The sequence below is a fragment of the Oryctolagus cuniculus genome, chromosome 16, assembly GCF_964237555.1.
Source record: "Oryctolagus cuniculus chromosome 16, mOryCun1.1, whole genome shotgun sequence".
NCBI lineage: Eukaryota > Metazoa > Chordata > Mammalia > Lagomorpha > Leporidae > Oryctolagus > Oryctolagus cuniculus.
In genome coordinates, this window is record NC_091447.1 from 47,043,591 (window position 1) to 47,066,030 (window position 22,440).

A 22,440-nucleotide genomic window follows, 5' to 3' on the forward strand; every position below is an offset into this window, starting at 1 on the left:
GGCTCAGTTTCATGTTCTGACTGCTCCTCTTCTAATCCAACTCTCTGCTTATGGCCTGGGAAAGCAGTAGAGGTTGGCCCAAGTGCTTATACCCCTGCATCTGCATGGGAGACTGGGAAGAAGCTCCAGGCTCCTGGCTTCAGATCGGCTCAGCTCCAGCTGTTGTAGCCATCTGGGGAGTGAACCAGCAGATGAAAGATTCTGTCTCTCCCTCTCTCTGTAACTCTACCTCTCAAATAAAAAAAAAAATCTTAAAAAAAAAAAAGATAAAACTTTCTAACTCAAATCAATGGCGCCGCAGCTCACTAGGCTAATCGTCCGCCTGCGGCGCCAGCACCAGGGTTCTAGTCCAGTTGGGGCGCCAGATTCTGTCCCGGTTGCCCCTCTTCCAGGCCACCTCTCTGCTGTGGCCCGGGAGGGCAGTGGAGGATGGCCCAAGTGCTTGGGCCCTGCACGCTCATGGGAGACCAGGAGAAGCACCTGGCTCCTGGCTTCGGATTGGCGCGGTGCACCGGCCGCAACACGCCAGCTGCAGTGGCCATTGGGGGGTGAACCAATGGAAAAGGAAGACCTTTATCTCTGTCTCTCTCTCACTGTCCACTCTGCCTGTCAAAAATTAAAAAAGAAAAAAGAAAATAAAGGTAGTTCCTATGTGATCTCCTTGCCATGACCTACTTGATAATCTGATTTTTCTACATCCTGGGGGTCACTTTACACTGACCAGGCCTACCTGCAGGGACCTCATCCTCTGCCAATGCATTGCTGGCCCTTTATCTTCAGCTGCTGTTTGGGACTAAGCTGAAAGGTATTTTCTTCTCTGTGATAATCGGGATTCTCCAGAAAGATAGAAGATAGATAGATAGATAGATAGATAGATAGATAGATAGATAGATAGACAGACAGACAGATTTATTAGAGGAATTAGCTCATGGGATTATGGAAGCTAAGAAGTCCCACAACAGACCCTCTGCAAGTGAGAGACTCTGAGATGCCAATAGTGTGGCTTAGTCCAAGTTCAAAGGCCTGAGAACTTGGGGTGGGGGAGAGGTTGCTGTATCCTGCAGTGTAAGACCAGAGTCTAGAGCTCCGATGTGTAAGGGTGTGAGAAGAGTGGGTCCCAGGTACAGGAGAGATCAATTTGCCTTTCTACTGTTCTGTCCAGGCACCCAGCCCATTGGATGATGCTACCCACACTGAGGAGGGATCTTCCCCGTGGGGTCCACTCAGACTCACACACCGACTCTGCTGGAAAACCCCTCAGACACACCCAGATCTCCTGGCATTCCTTTCTCCAGTCAAGTTGACGTCTGAAATTAACCATCATCGCCCCCTCTTGTCTTCCTTCCTTTCCTCTTCCTTCCCTCTTCCTTCTTCCCACATTTCAGATTAGGTCTAGAAGTGACTCTCCTTCTCCAACAGCCCACACAGGTCTAGGATGAAAATAAAAACTCACACGCTTCAAATTCAGAAACATCTATGGCCTAAGAGATTAATCCAAATTGAGAGAAATTACTTCCCTTCATTAAACACATATATGCCATCCCGACAATCCAAAAAGGTAGGTGGTATCTTATCCCTATTTTATAAGTAAGAAAAATGAGGTCAGCTTAGAAAATTAACAATTCATTTTAGGCTTCTCAACTAGGAAGTCATAGGTTGCCCTTGTCATTAATTCCAACACCATGCTATGCTGTCTCCCAGTAGATACAGGGCATGTGCGTTAAAGGGGTGCCCAAGCCCAGTGCTTCATTAACACTCCCGCTAATAAAAAGGATCATCCTGATTTCATCTCCTCTTAACATATTACTTACAAGGTTGTTTAAGTCCTTTAAAATATTAATATTTAATTAGTCCTACCACAGCATCTCCCTGAGGCAATAGTTAGCCTGTATAATTGTTATGTTGGTTAAAAAGAAGAGCAAAGGGAAGTTTGAGCATAAATTAACAATAATAAAACAGACCATTACATTTCATGCCTGGAGATTAACATGGATTACTCCCTTCAGGTAAAATTGCAAAAGTACTTATTAAACTCAGTCTTTACAGATGACCTTGTCATTGTACTTTAACGGGGTCTCCACAAAGCCAAAATGACCAGTCATTCCATTAATGTGAGGTTACCATTCTCACCCACTAGCTCTCAAGCCATCCATCAAAGACTCCTGCATGGGAATCATTTGGGAGTTTTATTTTAAATGGAGATTTTTTAGTACTCACATGAATTATTTTCTGCATTTTTAGCAAGTCTTTTCAAATGATTCTGGGGTATAATATCCGATATTTTAGGGACGCATCCTTGTTCATAGTGAATATATACGAAACATTATTTCTACTAAATAACAGTTGGAAGTTACATCTTCATGCCAGTCTGAAAACAACTTGAGAATTGAGAGGATGCTTTATTCAGAAATCACTCCACCATTTAGCGAAGAAACCAGAGCAAACCTGAACCTCAAAACTGTAATAGTGAATCACCATGAACCTGGTTGGCTGAGATTCTTGTGCAGTGAGTTAAGCTGCTGCTTAGGATGCCTGTGGCCCATAGTTAAGTGTGATATTAATTTTTTTTATTTTTAAAATAAAATATCCCAAATCAGGCACATCTCAGGGTGCCTGGGTTGGAGTCCCATCTGCTTCTGATCCAGCGTCCTGCTAGAGCACCTGGGCAGCACCAGATGACGGCACAAGTGCTTGGGTGTCTGCCACCCATGTAGGGAATGCAGGTGGAGTTCCCAGCTTCTGGTTTCAGCCTGATCCAGCCCAGGCTGTTTCAGGCATTTGGGGAGTAAACCAACAGATGGACACTTGCTCGCTCGCTCTCTCTCCCTCTGTCTTCCTCACTCCCTCCTCCTTTCTTAGTGTCACTCTGCATTCCAAATACATAACCATTGAAATAAACATAGTTGGCTGGATTTTTCATTTTTAAAAGCCCACTTTTAGCCAAAATGTGTGTGTGTACCCATATACGTAGAAAATTCTAGGAAAAACACCTGAAATTTGCTTCCTTTTTTTCCCTACATAAGCAGGGTTCTGGGCTCCTGGTTTCAGTCTGGCCCAGCCCTGGCTGTTGTGGACATTTGGGGAGCAAACTAGCAAATGAAAGATATCTCTCTCTCTCCCTCTCTCTCCCTCTCTCTCCCTCTCAGTGGGGCTGTGGCATGGTGGGCTGGGCCTCCGCCTGCAGCATTGTCATCCACTGATTCACTCCCAGATGGGCACAACAGATGGAGCTGTGCTGATCCAAAGCCAGGAGCCAGGAGCTTGTTCCGAGTCTCCCACAAGGGTACAGGGGTCCAAGGACTTGGCCATCTTCCACTGCTTTCCCAGGCCATAGCAGAGAGCTGGATTGGAAGAGGAGCCACTGGGACTCGAACTGGCACCCATATGGGATGCCGGCACTGCAGGTGGTGGCTTTACCTGCTAAGCCATAGCATCGGCCCTTTGCTTCCTTTTTTCTAAGGTTTAAGACCCAAGTATGTGCTTTCCAAAAAGTGGTCTCCTCCATTATCTAATCAAAAGAGGTTTGCACTGAGAACTTCCACTAAGAAGAAACATGCTTTTCAATGGGAGGTCAGCATTCCTGCCAACAGACCTGGTCTTCTAGCGACCTTGGGCCCACAATAGAGCATTTTCTTACTTTATACACTTATCCGAAAATTCTGCCTTACTGAGATCTGGAACTTGTCCAAAGCCCACTGCAGACAGGCCTAATGGAAGAAGGAAGCTAAGTCTAAGGCACACGTTAAATTACACATCTACCCCCAGACCCTCGTCCCTGCATTCAGTTGTCCCATCAGGCAATAATATACTCCATCATGCTATTTTCATTCCCCCTAAAATCACTGCACAATATCTAAATTCAAAGGTGTAACCATGGTATTTACTGAAAACCAACCGAAGACAGGCATATTTTCATTTTCTTCACAAAAGTGTGACTTCATATGTTATGTTACATTATGAACTTCAGACAAAGAGATGTCCAAATATATTCCTCATAGTATACAAAAGCAGAAAATGTGTTTCTCTCCAGAGAACTTGAAGGATTCTATTCATCCTACTTTGAAAACTCAGCAGCCTCTCACATTTCTGTTTGACTTCACTGTACAAAAGATGAAAATTAAATTCAGTTTTCAATGGCATCAACTAATTCATTCCATATGCATGACATAAGTGTATTTCACCTTCTTAAAATTGTTTCTATAATTTCTCTTTTTATCTTGCCTGCTTTAAGTGGACTTTATCACTGGAAGTCGTTTCTAATGTTTTGAAGGAGTAGGTAAAAAGAAAGTCAGATTTTTTTTAAGAATTAAAGCAAGCTAAGGTAAGTCTGAGAGGGAATGTGACAAGAAGATTGCTTGGGTACATGGAGAGATCAAGCAGCTAGGACAGAATCAATTTTCCCTGTTCTATAACCACAAGGCCATTTTAACTAACAATAATGCCACCAAACAGATGACCAGAAGGTCTCAGAAGCCAACCCAAGTTATAACCCTTGCTAGGCTAGCTCAAAGCTAGATTCGGAAGTACAACAGGTAAAAGATAATGAAATCTAACCTAACTTGCAATTAAGTCAACATCAAAGGGCCAGAAACCAAGAAGTATTTCCAAAGGAAATTTTTCATTGCCTTATATTTAACATGAAACTATTTTTGAACAGCCAAACTTCCAGTCTTAAACTTTAATGTGTGTTCATAATGCTTCGGAGCCCCCTTTAAATGCCGGTTCAGTTTGGTTCGCACAGCTGCTCCAAGGCAACCCGTGGAGTGCCATCAGAGTTGGCCAGGACCACATCAAATTCCAGCCTTGCCCCTAAAAGCTGTTAAGTCCCTTAACATCTCAGGCTTTGTCACCTTGCCATTTGCATGGGAATAACAGCTTCTACCTTGTCCAGTCCTTGAGAGAATTTACAGATAACAGCAGGGAGCAGGGACGTTCTCAACAGACATTCTGCTTTGACTGCTTTTGTTAGGACAAAACATCACTACAGGATTTGGAATGCAAAATGAAAACCTTGATTCTAGCAAATGAATTTTACATGTTCCAGACACAAATGTGCATTTAAGTGAAGTTATCCTAACAAAAGTTAAAAGTTCCACACTCAGTATATATATATAGACATATATATATGAGTATATATATAGACATATATGAGTATATATATATATATAGATAGACATACACACACACACATATATATATATATGCATATATCACTATAAACTGATAACCACATAACTGAAACCTGAGATATTATCTTAAATTTTATCTAATAACCAGGAATCTCTATATAAGGGAAAATGATTAAGGGGGTGAATTAAGAAAGAAGTTTGAAATAAAAGACAGCAAAGGCAAGAAATTAAACAGCATTCTCGAACCTATGCTTATACTTCACATGCAACTGACAAATCCAAATTCTCATCTTTACATTCCTTTTGTATATTTGTTTCTTAATCTTCATTTTATTTAAAAGGCAGAGACAGAGATGAAGACACACACAGCGAGTTTTTTTTTTTTTGAAGATTTTATCATTCTATTTATTTGAGAGGCAGAATTATAGAGAGAAAACGGGAGAGATAGAGAGAAAGGTCTTCCATCTGCTGGTTCACTCCCCAAATGGCCTCAATGGCTGGAGCTGAACAGATCCGAAGCCAGCAGCCAGGAGCTTCTCCCACATCTCCCACATGAGTGCAGGGCCCAAGGACTTGGGCCATCCTCCACCGCTTTCCCAGACCACAGCAGAGAGCTGGATTGGAAGAGGAGAGGCTGAACATCTCATATGGGATGTCAGTGCAGCAGGCAGAGACCCAGCCCACCAAGCCACAGAGACCCAGAGAGTGAGAGCAAGCGAGCGAGAGAGGTGTCTTTCATTTGCTGGTTCTGAGTCACTGGGACTCAGCTCCCACCTCAGTTCACTAGCCAGAAGCTGGCTTAGAAGCAGAGTAGCTGGGACTCACTCCAGGCTCCAACACGGGGTCACTTCCGCTGTTTATACTGAATGCCTGCCCATGTGGTTTGCATTCTTTAAATTTAAAAAGTAAGGGGAAACCAACACAAACTGGGGCTTATCCCTTCAAACTCTTTGGAGCTTCAGGCAAGGCACAAACCAGTCAATAAAAGAAACTTCTTTGTCAAATTGCACAGGATCATATTAATAACAGCTTAATTAAGAAATTCATTAGTGAGGACAAGAAAGCTGTCATGAAAAAGCTTTCTAAGTACGTTCATGGCCCATCTTCGCTGGCATTTCAACTGAATTTTGTCATCAACTTTCAGGGTGCAAGGAAAACATTTTTATTTTCTGTTTCAAAAATCAAACTCTAGCCTGAAGTATCCAGAAACCTTGGACAGTTGCGTTCCAAACAACAGAAATGGTGATATTTTGTTACACCCACACTACGATGAAATCTTTGAAATGGCATAGCCAGAAGCAAAACCCTCAGGAGACTAATAACACTTTCACATTTCCAGCTCACATATGAATGTTAATTCCGCTCTCTGAAGAGAACCCGCCAAAATGGCATTCACTAAGATTAAAGCCATATTCCTACAGAATGGGAAATTTATATGTGGGCTCCCTATAAAATGCAGATATTACCAAAGAATGGGTCTCTGCTGAGCTCCCTCTACACCTAGTCTTTTGCAGAGTTAAATCACACCAGCAGAGCTCTTTCAGGAAGGCCGTGTCACACCGAAGCAGCAGGCACCGGCGATTCTGCTGCCAAGGCTGCCCCAGAGGCTGTGGACAATCCCTCACACCCCTGGTGAACACCCACTCACAGACCAGCCACAATGGCCCGCCAATAGAGGCTGCCCGGAGACATTTCAGAACTTCAGAGCCCGGAAAAGTGGAAGAGACTCCTGCAAACTGCAGCTGTTGATTGGGGTTGTCTTGCCCTTGGAACGAACGTCCTTCCTGGTTAAATCCCTTCAAGAATGCGATGCCCAATGGCTTTTTCCAAGATTTAAAAGTCAACAACAAAAGCAAGTGTTACGTAAAACTCAGAAAATGATAGAACTGTATTTTTTTCTGCTCTGCTTCTTAGAACAGTATTTTAAACAGGTTTGCTGATAAACTACTCTACAAGAAAAACAACCTTTTTTTCTCCGTCCTCCCACTTCATACCTCTGGCCATCAACTCTGTGGGGGTTTTCCCACATCAAGCAATTGCCAGTCTCCAGACACCAGCTTGGAGCCCTGCAACTCAGCCCAACGAGACACAATCTACCTGGAGTTGGTCAACCTCATACCCCACAGGTGTAGAGCTCATCCCACAAGACAGGGCCCCATCAGATGCCACTTGCAAGTCTAGGTCTTCAGAACTTCTGGTCTACCAGATATAAACTGTGGGAGCAATACCTGGCTTCCACGCATCCTTTTAGCTTCCTTGGCTAGTCTATGAATTAAATCAACCTAAGGAAGATCAACAGGAGAGAAAATGTATTTAGTTGTCTGTGTACACACAGGAGTCCCACAGAACCTGAGATGCAAAGAAGGGTCAGATGGTGACAGCTGATACAGCCTCCTGAGCTGTAGAAAGGAGTAGGATCTTGGGGCTTCTCAGGGGTGGTGGTGACAAAAATCACGGGAGGAAAAGGAGAGGAAACATAAACATAAGTATGCGATAAATAGTAACAGGAAATGGGACTGGAGGTCAGGCACTTGCTGCAGTTCTCAAGACATTGCTTAGGAGGGACCACGCTGTGATGTCGTAGGCTAAGCTTCCACCTGCGGTGCGGGCATCCCATGTGGGCACTGGTCCGTGTCCCGGCGCTCCTCTTCTAATCCAGTTATCTGTGTATGGCCTGGGAAAGCAGTGGAAGATGGCCTGGAAGAAGCTCCTGGCTCCTGGTTTCAGATGGGTCCTGCTCTCGCCATTGCGGCCAATTTGGGAGTGAACCAGCAGATGAGAGACCTTTATCTCTGTCTCTCCCTCTCTCTGTCTATAACTCTACCTCTCAAATAAATAAAATCTAAAAAAAAAAAAAAAAAAAAAAAAAAAAAAAAGACATTACTTAGGAAGCCTGGATCCTACATCAGAGTACAGGAGTTCAAGTCCCCATTGATTTTGCTCCTGATTCTGGCTTCCTGCCGATGCCCACTCGGGAGGCAGCAGATTATGACTCTAAGTACTTGGGACCCAGTCACCCATGCAGAAGTCTGATTGCATTCCTGGCTTCCACCTGGCCAAGGGCAGTTATTGGAAGCATTTGAGGAGTCAATCAATGGATGGGAGCTCACTCGCTCTTTCTCTCTCTCTCTCTCTCTCTCTCTCTCTCCAAAATAAAAAACAAACAAATAAGAATTACTAAGGAAAGTGGGGAGAAAGCAAGTGCCTTGTTCCAGATCACCAAGCTGGGATATAGAAGAAGCAGAGTGGCTCTGCTCTGTGCTCCTGAGAAGAGGGGCTGGCAGCCCTCCCTCCCCAGCGTGAGCCAGGCACAGTGGGAGGGGTGTCCTGGCCCAGAGAGGGAGCTGCTCACTCTCCTAGGCAAGGAGGGGTCACCTCCTAGTCACTGAACAGAAAATACTGAAACCCCCTCATTAGACATTTATGGTAGTTTCCAGCTAAATTTAGATTCTTTGAGTCCTTTGTTGGGAGAAGATGGGGTATGCATTATTTATAAATTAATTAATTACAGTGGGAATTAAGCAACAGAACTAACACTGAAATTAAGAAGAGAGGCAGAAAGTTCCCAATGGCTGAATTCACAGCAGAAAACCACTGAAATACATATTTTTTATTAGTCAGGAGGCTTGACAGAATTTCTTGGCTAATAAACTAATGTGTTCTGATCTGAAATGAATGCTTTCATTTAGCCCATATACGTTGCATTTACACTGAGTTAAAGTGAATTCTCCTAACTAAGATAATTTCAAATAACTTAAATGACCTCAGTCACATACAGTGTTGATGTGATTAATGTGAATCTAAGAATGCTTTACTATGACAAAAAGGATTTCTGTACTACTGAATACATTTTTATTCTTGAGACACTGCTAGTTTAATTTCTATATGAATATATTATATAAAAATTCTAAAGAGAACATTAAAAGTAACTACTTGGATTTTTGGGGTATTTTTATTATTTTCTATTTGTTTGAGGGAGGGAAGGCGCGTTCATCGGCTGATTCACCTCCCCAAATGCCTGCATGGCCAGGGCTAAAGCTGGGAGCCAGAACTCAGTCCAGATCTCTCCTGTGGCTGGTGGGAACCCTGTTATGTGAGCTATCACTGCTGCCTCCCAAGGCCATGTTTACAGGGAGCTGGAGTCAGGAGCCAGAGCCAAAAACTGAACCCAGGCACTCCATGGGAGACCCGGATGGAATTCCAGACTCCTGACTCCAGCTTGGCCCAGCCTGGGATGTTGAAGACAGTTGGGGAATTAACCAGCCAAAAGAAGTGCACGTTTCTCTTTCTCTCTCTTTCTCTTTCTCTTTCTCTCTCTCTCTCTCTCTCTCTTTCTCTCTCTCTCTCTCTCTCTTTCAATTAAATGAACACAACAATTAAAGGTGGAAGAAGATTGGATTCACCCTCTCTCTGAACAATTGCTGAACTGGGACATCATCTTTTCTGTCTTTTCTGCCCTTAACACTCCTGGTTCTCAGGCTTCAGACTGGGAGTAGGATCTACCCCATCAGCCCACTAGTTCTCAGGTCTTCAAATCACATCACTGGCTTTCTTGGGTCTCCTGTTTGTTGGTGGCAGCTCTTGGGACAAATCAGGTTCCATATCATGAGAGCCAATCCTTTATGACAGGTAGGTAGATAGGTAGGTAAAGAAGGAAGGGGAGGGGGGAGAGAGGGAGAGAAAGAGGGGGGAGATTAGAGATTGGATACACTGGATAAATTGGATAGACGGATGGATAGATAGATAGACAGATAATCCCAATGAATATGTTTCTCTGGAAAACCCCAAAATACTGTGTGAGAATGTGAGCATGAATTGTTCAAGAGGTCATAATACAGAATGTAAAGATAACTTCACAGTATTGTAAATGCAGTAGCAGAAAAGTACCAGATTGTGTGGAAAGTGTACTCACTGTAGGGCATACCTTGACAATTGCTTTTAAAAATGCTGATATCAATAAATTATATGATCACTTGCCCCATTATCAAAACTGAAGCTGGTCCGAGTGCAGTGATATTTAGATGTTTACAACTAATTGGTCACAACAAGTTACAGATTTCTTTGGGGCCAGTGCTGTGGCGTAGAGGGTAAAGCTGCTGCCTGCAGTGCCATCATCCCATAAGGGCTCTGGTTCAATTCCCGGCTGCTCCACTTCTGATCCAGCTCTCTGCTGTGGCCTGGGAAAGAAGTGGAAGATGGCCCAAGCCCTTGGGCCCCTGCACCCACGTGGGAGACCCAGAAGAGTCTCCTGGCTTCAGACTGGCCCAGCTCTGGTTGTTGCAGACATTTGAGGAGTGAACCAGCAGATGGAAGACCTCTCTCTTTCTCTCTCACTCTCTACCTCTGCCTTTCTGTAACTCTGCATTCCAATTAAATAAATATATAAATCTTAAAAAAAAAATAAAAGTGAACTGCAAGGGTGTTGTGGCATGGCAGGTAAAGCCTCCACCTACAACACCAACATCCCATATAGGCACTGGTTCAAATCCCTGCTGCTCCACTTCCAATCCAGCTCCCTGCTGATGCACCTGGGAAAGCAGCAGAAGATGGCCCAAGTGCTGGGGCCCCCAGAAACTCCTGTCTCCTGGCTTCTGCCTGGCACAGCCCTAGCTGTTGTGGCCATTTAGGGGGTGAAACAGCACATGGAAGATACCTTTCTCTCTCTCTGTCTCTCTCCCTTCCTCCTTATTTCTAACTGTACCTCTCAAATAAATTAATAATAATAATAAAATGAATTGCAAACAAACACAGGCTTGTTAAAGTGTTACTGCATGGTGAATAACAAGACACATTAAAAATGACTTGTTTGAATTTCATTTCCCCAACCAGGAAAAACAGTATCTTTATGTTATTATTATTATAATCCTCAACTGTTCTGAAAATCACACAACATGTACCATAACTGTGATACCATATCTCAGTACATTGTTCCTTGTTTATCAGCCAATTAAGAAAAAGCAATCCATTGGGTGAAAAAGTGGTTTGTGTATATTGTATTTTTAAAGTACCTCACATTCATGTCTAAATCCAAGTTGTTTTCAAATTATTGACAAATTCTATCTTGCTTTTATCCTTCTGAGTATTTGTTTTCTTTTTAAGGAAAACCTATTAAGGAATTTTTCTGAAACAAACAAAAGATGTTAGTTCCCTTTTTTACATCCTGTTTTACAACCGTTTCCTATCTACACATTTCAGAAGAGACTATAATGGCTCAAAGAACAAGCCAGGGTTATAATTATGCCTACTGTTCATCGACTCTTCTCAAAGACTACCCCAGACCACCATCAGAACCCATGAGCACTTGTTAAAGATACACACTCCTGGGCTCCACCCCAACCCACTGAATCCGATGCTCTGGGAATGAGACCCAGCCAGGTCTTATCAAGTCCTCCGGCTGACCTGATTCTTACACACATCCAAGTTTGACTGCCACTGCTCTATTTAGATAGAAGAATATTTTAAAATGTGAAGGGATTTATCCAAAGCTTTCATTAGGTTATGTGCTTCAAGACCATTTCTCCCCATTTTCAATGTCCCAATTCTGTATAATGCCCTAATTTACACTTTTGAAACATCAGCACATACTTGCCATCAATAAAATGGTCAGTGATTCCATCCAGTTTTCCCTAATTTCATATGGAAGCGAAACCCAGATATTATCCATAGTGCATGCACCTGTAATATGAAGTGTCCCAAATAACCCAGGGTAATTTGATCATTCTCCTCACAGCTATCATCTCTGTAGTCAGATCAGCATGGGTGCCTCCAACAGAACCACAGATGAGGACTACTTCACACTGAGTTTCCTGGCTTGATAAGATTTTTTAAACACATTGCAAATGTAAGAACCAGCACTGTGGCGCAGCGGGTTAAGCGACCAGCTACAGCCCCAGCAACCCATATGGGTGCTGGTTCAAGTCCCAGCTGCTCCACTTCAGATCCAGCTCCCTGTTAAAGTGCATGGGAAAGCAGTAGAAGATGGCCCAAGTCCTTGTGCCCCTGCACTCACATGGGAGACCAGGAAGGAGCTCCTGGCTCCTGGCTTTGTACTGGCTCAGCTCCAGCTGTCACAGTCATTTGGGGAATGAACCAGATGGAAGATATCACTCGTTCTCTCTCTCTCTCTCTCTCTCTCTCTGCTTCTGCATTTCCCTCTCTGTAACTCTGCCTTTCAACTAAAATAAATTTTTTTAAAAAATTGCAAACATATACATGTTTTTCTCAACAAGATACAGTACATTTTATATTGTTTTCATGTAAATAACACTGTCATTAGGATAAAATTTTATTAATAGACCTTAATGTGCCCCAACAAATAAAATTGACTTCTCTAACAAAATGGAGAAAGAGTGTGTTTCACTTCATATAAACTGACCTAAAAATTAAAGGAGAAACGATTTTCTGGAAAATTGCTACTTGAATAAATAACAAGCACCCAGTGAAACGGTTCTTTTCTTAACTGCTCTCCTGGGGTTTGCTAGCTGGAGGGAAGAGGGCAGGTAAACAGACAGGGTTCCGGGCCCACCAAGGAGGGGAAACGTGAAATCAGACGGATCCAGGAAGCAGGTGAGATTTATTCACAGTGCAGGGCAAATTATGAAGCCAGAACCAGGCAGGGACGGATCATGAGGGGCGAAGTGCGAGTTTGTTCTCCACAGTGGTCAGAAGCCATTCAAGGCGGCAGGTCAGTGCCATGATCAGTCCAGCCTTAGAGACCAGTCGGTTGCCCCCAAGCATAGAAGGACGCATTCCAGGCTGCAACCAGAACACCAACGGCCGTCAGGAGAAAGGTGGGAAGAGCTGAAACTGAAAAGCAGTGTCAGTGGTCAAAAGGAGAAGAAAACAGATTCCCAAGATGGAGGGGAGGAAGAATAAAGAGACATCTACTTACTGGAGAGCTCTCCTTAGGAAATAACCAAGCGCCTCCAGCCTTCTCGCCAGAGTCCAAACACTACAATCAATTAACTAATTAATAAATTAAAATCTTGACTGCTTTACTAACTATTTTAAAATTACTCCTGAATTTTAGCCAAAAACAAATACTGCTTGCAAGAAAAGGGAACACCAACCTTCTATCAAACACAGACAGTTGCACTCAGTCTAACTCGAGCAGATCACTATACACACACACACATGAGCACACATACAATGTTGCATACATATGTGTATTCACACACATGTTGCATACACACATGTGCATACACATGTGTGCAGCCACGTGCATGCGTGTGTTGTGCATGCACACACATGTGCGTGCATAAACACAATCACTAAAATGTAACCTTAAAATTGAGTCTGGGGGCCAGCACTGTGACATAGCTGGTAATGCTGCAGCCTGCAGTGCTGGCATCCCATAAGGATTCTGGTTTGAGTCCCAGCTGCTCCACTTCCAGTCCAGCTCTCTGCTATGGCCTGGAAAAGCAGTGGAAGAAGGCCTGAGTGCTTGGGCCCCTGCACCCCTGTGGGAGACCTGGAAGACGCTCCTGGCTCCTGGCTCCTGGCTTTGGATCAGCTGAGCTCTGGTCATTGCAGCTATTTGGAGAGTGAGCCAGAGGATGAAAGACTTGTCTCTCTTTCTCTCTCTGCCTTTCTAAATAAATAAATAAATAAATAAATCTTAAAAAAAAGTCTGTTTAAAAAAGAAAATTGAGACTGTCCATATTAGGCACACTCTCCTCGCTCAGCCCCATCTCCTAACTGGGTCAGTTCTGTAGAATTACTAGAATTACTTTCTGAGCAGCCAGTGCTACCACCACAAGCATAGATTTTCTGGTTACCTTTTTTTTTAAGATTTATTTATTTATTTGAAAGGTAGAGGAACAGAGATAAGCAGAGGTCTTCATCTGCTGGCTCACTCCCCAAGTGGCTGCAATGGCCAGAGCAGGGCTAATCTGGAGCCAGGAGCCAGGAGCTTCTTCTAGGTCTCCCTCATGGGTACAGGGGCCCAAGGACATGGGCCATCTTCTACTGCTTTCCCAGGCCATGGCAGAGAGCTGGATCAGAAGAGGAGCAGCCGGGACTCGAACCTGCTCCCATATGGGGTGCCGGTGGCACAGCAGGCAGTGCTCTACCCACTACACCACAGCGCTGGCCCCTTCTGATTACCTTTAAAAAGTCCATGTTTGCTTCAAGGAAATGAACTTCCAGCACATTTTTTTTAGTCCTTTGGGCTCTTCTGTGTCTCCACTCAAGATAACATCCTTTCTCCAGCTTAGCATCTTCTCATTCTGCTCATTGTTGGGAGAGTCCCCAGGTGAGAATAGGGCAGGCTCTGGGACTCACTGCTCCATGCTCCAGTTTGTGAATACCATTTGGGCAGTACTCAGGGTTGGTTGCCAAGGCATGGTTACCACGGTAACATCACCAGATAGCATTATTTTAAAAACAACAACAAGTTAAAAGTATTTCCAATGAAAGCATGAGCGAAACAGGCAGGGTCCGATGAAAAACCAAATTTCTTTGCTACTGATTAACTTCCCTCTTCTAGGGATACAATATTAAAAAATAGAAAGAAATGTTTAGAAGAAGCAGCCATTCCCCAGGGGAATATGAAAGCGGCATAGTCTACTTGTCTATTTTTTGACTTAACTCACTCTGAAATTTTCAGCTGGGAAATTTCCTGATTGTTAGCCGTTAACCTGTTGTAGGGGAGGAATCGCGTCTGCTCCCCCCCACCCCCCGACACCGTTGCTGCCACCTCTGGCATCCTGGTGAGGTCAGGGTTGAACCGGAGCCCCTGAACTCTCCTCGACCTCATGCGCAGAAATCTCACTACCGTGAATCTTCAGGACGAACCGTGGAACACATCAGTCCCCCACAGGTGATACTAACGGCTGGGCTTACACAAAACTAATTTCCTAAGTCAAAACTGCTTTACTGTGTAAGCTGTGGTATTATATAATGTGCTATTGAGCTGTCCTGTCTCAATAAACATTTTTTTTCTATTCTTGGAAGATTAAAAAATTAGATTAAATTATGCAATTTCCATCTCTTTCAGTTTTTGAATGCCAATGGTTATTGAAAGCCCTACTTAAATATAAATAAATGAATATGCATTTTGTATCTAGAGACACCCAGTAGTTTTTCCCTTCGAAGACACATGTCTTTTTTTAATGCACATGTGATAGATGGCTCCTGCATTTTCCTAGCATCTGAATTCTGAAGTTCTAAGCAGTAATCAAAGCTGCGGGAGCTGACCCACTGCAACTTCAGCACCATGGCAAAATCAGCCCCTTTGTTCTAAGGCTCACATTTCCAAAGACGCTCTCAGCAGTCTACTTTTTGTATGACTCCAGTGTATGCAGCTTTTCCCCTGAACCTCCGCTCATCCCTACAACTGAGATTCCTAAATGCAGCAAGCTGTTCTTTCTTTTTCATCAGCAACGTGTGAGTGCAGATGGGCTACAGGAAATAAACTGGGGTCATGCAGGCATTCCGGGTGTGTGTCCTCTGTGACATTCATTCAGGAGTTACGGAAATTTGGAAGCTGGCACTTGCACATTTAAAAGTATGTCACTTACGGGGGGAGGGGAAAAAGAAGAGTTCATATCATTGCTGAACTAGGGTTCTTTGTGAATAAGGGCAAGAGGCTTTCATGGAAGCCACAGGCCAGAAACTCACGAAATTTCACTGCTGAAATTAACAGAAGCAATTTCTAAAGGCTTCCAAAGAGAATGATTTAAAAGAGGAAAGCCAGGCTGCATGCCCTCTTTTACAGCTGCCCGAAATTCTGGGTCTTATAAATACATCAGACTGTCCCGTGGAAACCCAAGTGTGATTCCACCCCTAGCAAGATGGCCATGTGGAAGGGACAGTAGCATTGAACAGGACTGTTCAGAGGCGAAGACAAAGACTTCCTGTTTTACATGTCTTCCTTTAAGTAATTGTGCACTGCCTGTGTTCTTAGGAATGGCAATGTAGCTTCTACCTACAAGCATACCTTGGAGATGTTGCAGGTTTGGTTCCACATCATGTGGGTTTCTCCCCGAGTGCATGTAAAATTTATGTTTATACTATACCATAACTTACTAGGCACGCAATAGAACTAGGCTAAAAATAAAGTGCATGCTTATTTTAAAAACTCCCAGTATGACCCTGATACATGAACTGAGTGCATGCTGGTCAAAATGGCACTGACAGACTTGTTTGGTTCAGGGTTACCACCAACCTTCAGTCGGTGAGGCTCAATAAAGCAAAGCCCAGTAAAACCAGGTCTGCCTGCTTCTCCCTGCCTTGGTCCTGGACCAAACGCTCAGACACATCCGTCTTAAGTGGAACACTGGGACCATGAGCTGAATCCCGTCACGTGGTCTAGAGTGCAGCGAAGGTTACGGAAGAATATCTTCTAGTTCCTCACCTCCCACAGGGAGACCTATAAATCACGGCTGTGGAGATGCCAAGGAGGATTTAGTTCATCACCAAAAACCCATCTGATGGGCTGGCATTGTGGCGAAGTGGATTAAGCTGCTGCTTACAACACCAGCATCCCATATGAGTGCTGGTTCAAGTCTTTACTGCTCCACTTCCAAACCCACTCCCTGCTAACGGCCTAAAAGCAGCAGAAGATGAACCAAGTATTTGGACCTCTGCCACCCGTGTGTGTGGCCTAGATGGAGCCCCTGGCTCCTGGCTCCTGGCTCCTGGCTCCTGGCTTCAGCCTGACCCAGTCCCTACCATTGCAGTCATTTGGGGAATGGAGCCAGCAAATGGAAGATCTCTCTCTGTAACTCTGCATTTCAAATAAAAGAATGTTTAAAGAAAGGAAAAACCATTTGGCTCGGCAGCTCAGTGCCTACCTCTCCACTTGAGCAAATAACTCAACACATTGTAATTTTTAAGGAGCTTATAAAATCTAGTTGCATCCCTCAGTAAAAAGTAGTTGATAATATTTGTCATCTAGATGGTCTGTTCTGAAGATTAAAAAAAGACACTGGATTTAACTCACCTCTTTCTCTAAAACCAACAGAGCTTCTTCTGGAATTAACAGAGAATAGAGCTTATTGAAAAAGAGAAGACTTTTTCAGACACAGATAAATATTAACCACATTCACAAAACCAAAAGAATTATTGATCTTTCAATTCAGGGATCTCCCTTTGCCTCAGTTATGTAGTACACATAAAAGTGGTTGGAATTTTTTGACAGAGCAATTCAAGTAACTGCTTCAGTTACCTACAACCTTTTATTTTTCATTTGCCTTGAAGGCTGAAAAGAACTTTAAAAATAATATAGCTACCTTTTAATTATTCATGGACAAATGTTAGCAATGTGAGAATCTGTTTTACCTTCAGACTTTTACTGCCAGGAATAAAAGAGAAATTAATAAAATCATTTGCCAGCTATTTTTCTGCCATATTTGCATTTGAGCTTTTTTGCTAGCCATATTCAGCTAAAATATTTTATCACTCACTCCTACATGGTGAAGCCAGTAAAAGATAGTGCTTACTTTATATCGGTCATTTGTACTTCTCTAAGAAATAACACTATCAAATTCCAGCATGGATTAGGACGCCAAAAAAAAAAAAAAAACTAGCTGAGTTAAATGACTGGAGAACTGTGTATAAAATTGTGAATTCCCACATTTCAATAAAACCACTGATAATAAAATAAGCCACTAAACACACATTAAGATGCTAGAACAAATACGTGTGGATTATCTACACAAATGCTACTTCCCCTAAGGGAAGATGATCCAAAATTGGCTTGAAATAGCTGTGCATTGACTGAGTACATGATCTGCATGTCAGCCTAACACATTCAGTGCTAAAATACACTTCTAATTTAAACCTCTCTGAAGGAAGGAAATAACTGCCCAGTGACCTCTGCGCAAACACAAAATTGAATAAACTGCATATTTCCATCAATCCTGGGACCCTTCTCCAATAGAAGACTTTTCTGAATTTCATAAAGCTATTCCATCTTACTCAACTTCTGTAATCCTTTTGATAAAGTGCATTGTCACTTTGAAATGAAATATATGTAATAAAACAATGTTATTTTTATGTCACAAAATGAATATTTTGTATTCTGCATTTGCAGTAGCAGGTATGCATGTTTGCATGCAAAACCAAAAACTGAACAGAATAAATACATTTTCAGAATTGACAAATTAAACGATACATCTGTCCAGACATGGAAACAAATTGCTGAAAACAGTGTTATTTACTACAGAACTACATGACTCATTTTGCAATGCCTGGGCTCAGGGAGGAAAGGGAAGAAGGAATGTATTAATTACACATGATGAATGACTTGACACTTCCAGGGTGCTGTGATGAAGACCAAGTTTTGAAGGGTTTTCCCAGGGGGTTGCTTCATGCTACGAATGAGTACACTTTTCTTCATATTTTAGCATTTTTAAAGACTTAATAAACAGAGCAGAAACGCATTATACATTGTGGCACACAGGAATGCACACACACACACACACACAATCTTGTCACTTAGTGACGGGGACACATTCTGAGAAATCCTTTGTTGGGCGATTTAGCCACTGCGTGAACATCACCGAGCACACTTATTTAAACACAAGAGACACAGAAGAGCCGCAATGAGACTGCTGCCAGCCCCACCTGGCTCAGTGTCACAGTCAACTGTATTTTTGAGTGCGTGCACTCCACAATGACAATAAAAACCCTCATAAATACATAAAGCAGGAACACAGTCATTTTACCATGATGCAATACTGCAGTATGTGCTGCATGCTTGCACACCGATGGTGCAGGCTGGTCGCACCAGCAGCACTACACACACGAGGGTCACACTTCAGGCGCCAGTGTAACAGTGGCTACAACATCACCAGGTGGCAGAAATTCTGCCACTTGCCTTATAATCCTCCAGGACCACTATCATAATCATAAACTCAACAAGCCACAGTAGAGTGACATGTTGCTTTGTGGTACCTGACTGTACTTGTATTCAGTTGCTCTCAACAGACAACAAGTCAACTCCTGGGATGGCCCCCACCGCTTCTTGTAGCTACTGTAAACTAGTGATTCTGTTTCTCCCTGCATTCTAGATGGTACCCTGTTGTCTTCTCAGCATTTGGCACCTCCTTCAAAACAGCAAGAGTAACATGCTACAAAGTTAATGTAAAATAACCATCACCTGTGGTCAGTGCTGTGGTATGTTGAGTAAAGCCACTGCCTACAGTACCCGCACCCCACATGGAGGCTGGTTCAAGTCCCAGCTGCTCCACTTCCAACCCAGCTCCCTGCTAATGCTCCTGGGAAGGCAGAGGAAATGGCCAAAGTCCTTGGGCCCCTGCACTCACATGGGAGACCCAGAGGAAGTTCCCGGCTCCTGGCTCCAGATTGGCACAGCTCCACCTATTGCAGCCATTTGGGGAGTGAACCAGCAGATAAAAGATATCTCTCTCTCTCTCTCTCTCTCTCTCTCTCTGCCTCCCCTCTTCCCTCCCTCTCTCTCTGTAACTGCCTTTCAAATAAATAAATAAATATTTTCCATAAATCAATAAAATTAGCATTACCCTTGAGAGAACGGTGGGAAACCAATAACCTCATTTTCAAAAATGACATTATCCTAAAAGCCTACATCCTAACATATCAATATTGACTTTTGTTTTGAGAATTGCACCATTAGGAACAATGACACCTCCTATTTTAGAAACTGTATTTCCAAAGCTATAAATTCAGACAGTACCAAAGTTTTTTCAATCACACATACCAGGAATTCATACAATAAATCAGGAACTCTGAAATCTCTAAATCCTAAACAACCCTCTTCTTCCTCCTTCCAGTTGGATACAAAAAGGAACACTGCCTCTTTCCTTACGGTTGTGCCTCATATTTTAGAAGCACAGTTAAGCTCTAGTCATGGGAAGTCCAGGGAGAGATAGAAACTGGTAAGGAAAAACTATTCCTTCTGAGTCATCATGGATACTGTGAATTGGCCCCTAGATCCTTGAAAACAACTCCCCAACAGAGTGGATTTGGGAATTCAGTGTCCAAGTTCCCATGATTTTTGTTGGAGAGGTTGCTCTGTAATGTGTAATGCTGGGACCAAGGTCTTGCCAAAAACAGAAACTGAGATTTCTGCCTCCTCTTTCCTCAGCCCAGCACGGTACCTGCCCAACTCACTCATCACCAAACACCGCCCAGGCACTCCTAGCGTGAGGCAGTGGAACAGCCTCTTGGTCTGCCCCTCTCTCCCCCATCCATGTACGGCGGCACAGGCTACCTGCCTGCCTCGGATCCGGCATGGAACAGGCACAGACCAGCTGCGATCTCAGTGAGTGAACTCGCCTTGCTGTCCAGAGAGGGATCTGCAGGGATTCCTGCATTGACGCCGACGTGCCGTGTCCAGAGTCATCAAACCATGGGCCGAGAGTGGTGTCCATCGCGCGCACCTTGCCCGAGTGCACCAGAAGACTTCGCTGGCCTGGGCAAGAAACAAAACTCCTGCCTCTTAGGGTCAGAGGAGGGGTCCCACCACAGGTCCCTGGGGACCACCGAGATTGTGGCAGGGCAGGAGCTGGGCAGGAGCGGGGCCAGTGACCCAGTGCCAGGTGCAGGACGACTCCTCCCCCAGCACAGCCACCGCAGGGCTGTGGAACTGCAGCACCTGGGGTGCAGCCTTGATCTAGGGGAGGGGCTCCCTCCTCCCCAGATGAGCCCCACAGCGCTGTGGCTCGGGCGCTGAGTGCAGGAGACAGCGCGGGGTCCCCACGGCTTCCGTTTCTGGGGCACGGAGAACAGGACGCACCTGAAGTCCTTGCACAGCTCTGGGGCCATCTCCAGGTAAGAATCAGCCGTGCACACAGTTTACATTCATTTTCAGCTAAAGACATGGGTTCCTGGGTAAAACACTCAGAGTTCTACTTCTGGGGTTCTCTGCCATCACTGTCCGTGTGTGTTCCTCAGTTAACTGCAGCTGCAAGCTCATGACGTGGAAAAATAAACAAACAACAAGGTCTGGAAGACAGGACGAGGAGGACCGTGGGATTTTTTTTCAAAGAACTCATCCTTGCTGCACTTTTACTGGTTTACTGTTTCCAGGAGGCCACGCTGACGTAACTACTGCACATTTCCTTCCCGTTTCTTACAGAAAAACTATTCTAAATGTCACATCCCATGATCCCCTTGGCAGGCACTAATTAGGGCACGGGTTTTGACCAGAATCAAGTTGCGCAAAGCTCTGGTACTAGGACTGAGGAAACAAACTTCCTCTTTGCCTCCTCTCTGGAAACCAGCTGTTGATGAGTCGGCTGCGATGGATTTCCAGAAAGCCCCAGAAGTCTCTCTAGCAGGGCTAGGGGGCTGTGCTGGGACCACACCCTGGGCTTGCCAGTCACTTCCCTTCCACCCAGGGAGAACTGGACAGGCACCCCCTTCCACTTCAGGAGCAAGGTGTGGAGAGCTGGGAGGAGGCCCGGCCACTCCCCCGGCCTGGGATGACGAAGGGTGATACCAGCCAACCCCTTCGGGCTCCCAGTGTACCCATCACTGTGTGTCCGGCTCAGAGCCACACGCTTTACCGCAACTGGATCCGGTTCATCTTCACAGACACCCAAGGAGGCGTGCGATGCTGTGCACCCACACTCAGAGGGCAGACATCCTGCCCAAGGACGCGCAGGCCGTGCAGGAGGGGCACCTGCAGTTCCCGATCCGGACCAGAGCCCCGGGCTGCTCTCTCCAGCCACAAAGTCGCGGCTCCTGAGACCCTGAAAGACCAACCGCACGAGAAGGCTCTGCTTTGAAAGATCGCTTTGCTCCACGGTACCTCGCTATGTGCTCTCCTATATTGGAGCAATGATGGCCTTTAATTTAAAGAAAAAAGTCTACACTGTCTTTAAAATATGAGTTAGGCATTTACGTGAGAGCATAATTAATAACTCCAGTTAATTGGAATTGCAATTCTGACTCCTCCGTGTACAGGCTATTAAATCACCCAGGACTGTACTGCGGTCTCCTGGGGACACCTGCGTCCCCACTGCGGTGCGCCAGCGCCATCTGGAGGCCGTGCTCGGCAGTGCCGCTGCGGCCACCGCCAGCCCCTTCTGCTGCCCCTGCAGACTGTAGGCGACTTCGGCTGTAAAGACAGTTCTTTTCTCCCTAAGGCGTGTTCACAAAAGCCAAGCCTTTGAGCCAAATACAGTGCAGATGTTTTGGGGCAGGGAATTTGAGCACAGCAATCAGGAGATCCAAGCGTTGCTTAGAGTTCTGTTGTGGCCGTGTGAGGAAGACACGTGCCACTTTGTGTGCACCGTGGCCAGTTCCCACCCCCCTGCACATCTGTCCAGTACTCATCACATAAGCTGCCAGATGTTTCCAAAGAGTCACACGCATTTCGCAA

General features: G+C 44.5%; 1 long non-coding RNA gene across 3 annotated transcripts; it reads right to left on the reverse strand.

Annotated features, from left to right (window-relative positions):
- Positions 1–12,681: 12,681 nt before the first annotated feature.
- On the reverse strand, positions 12,682–21,087 carry LOC108177201 (uncharacterized). Of its 3 annotated transcripts, none has more exons than XR_011383226.1 (3): positions 20,851–21,087; positions 14,235–20,526; positions 12,682–12,935 (listed from the first exon to the last, which is right to left on the reverse strand). It is a non-coding gene; the product is annotated as an uncharacterized lncRNA (long non-coding RNA). The 3 variants fall into 3 exon arrangements; XR_011383227.1 differs by adding an exon at positions 13,021–13,080 and having other exon boundaries at positions 14,235–21,087; XR_001794001.3 differs by having other exon boundaries at positions 14,235–21,087.
- Between the last annotated feature and the right edge of the window lie 1,353 nt (positions 21,088–22,440).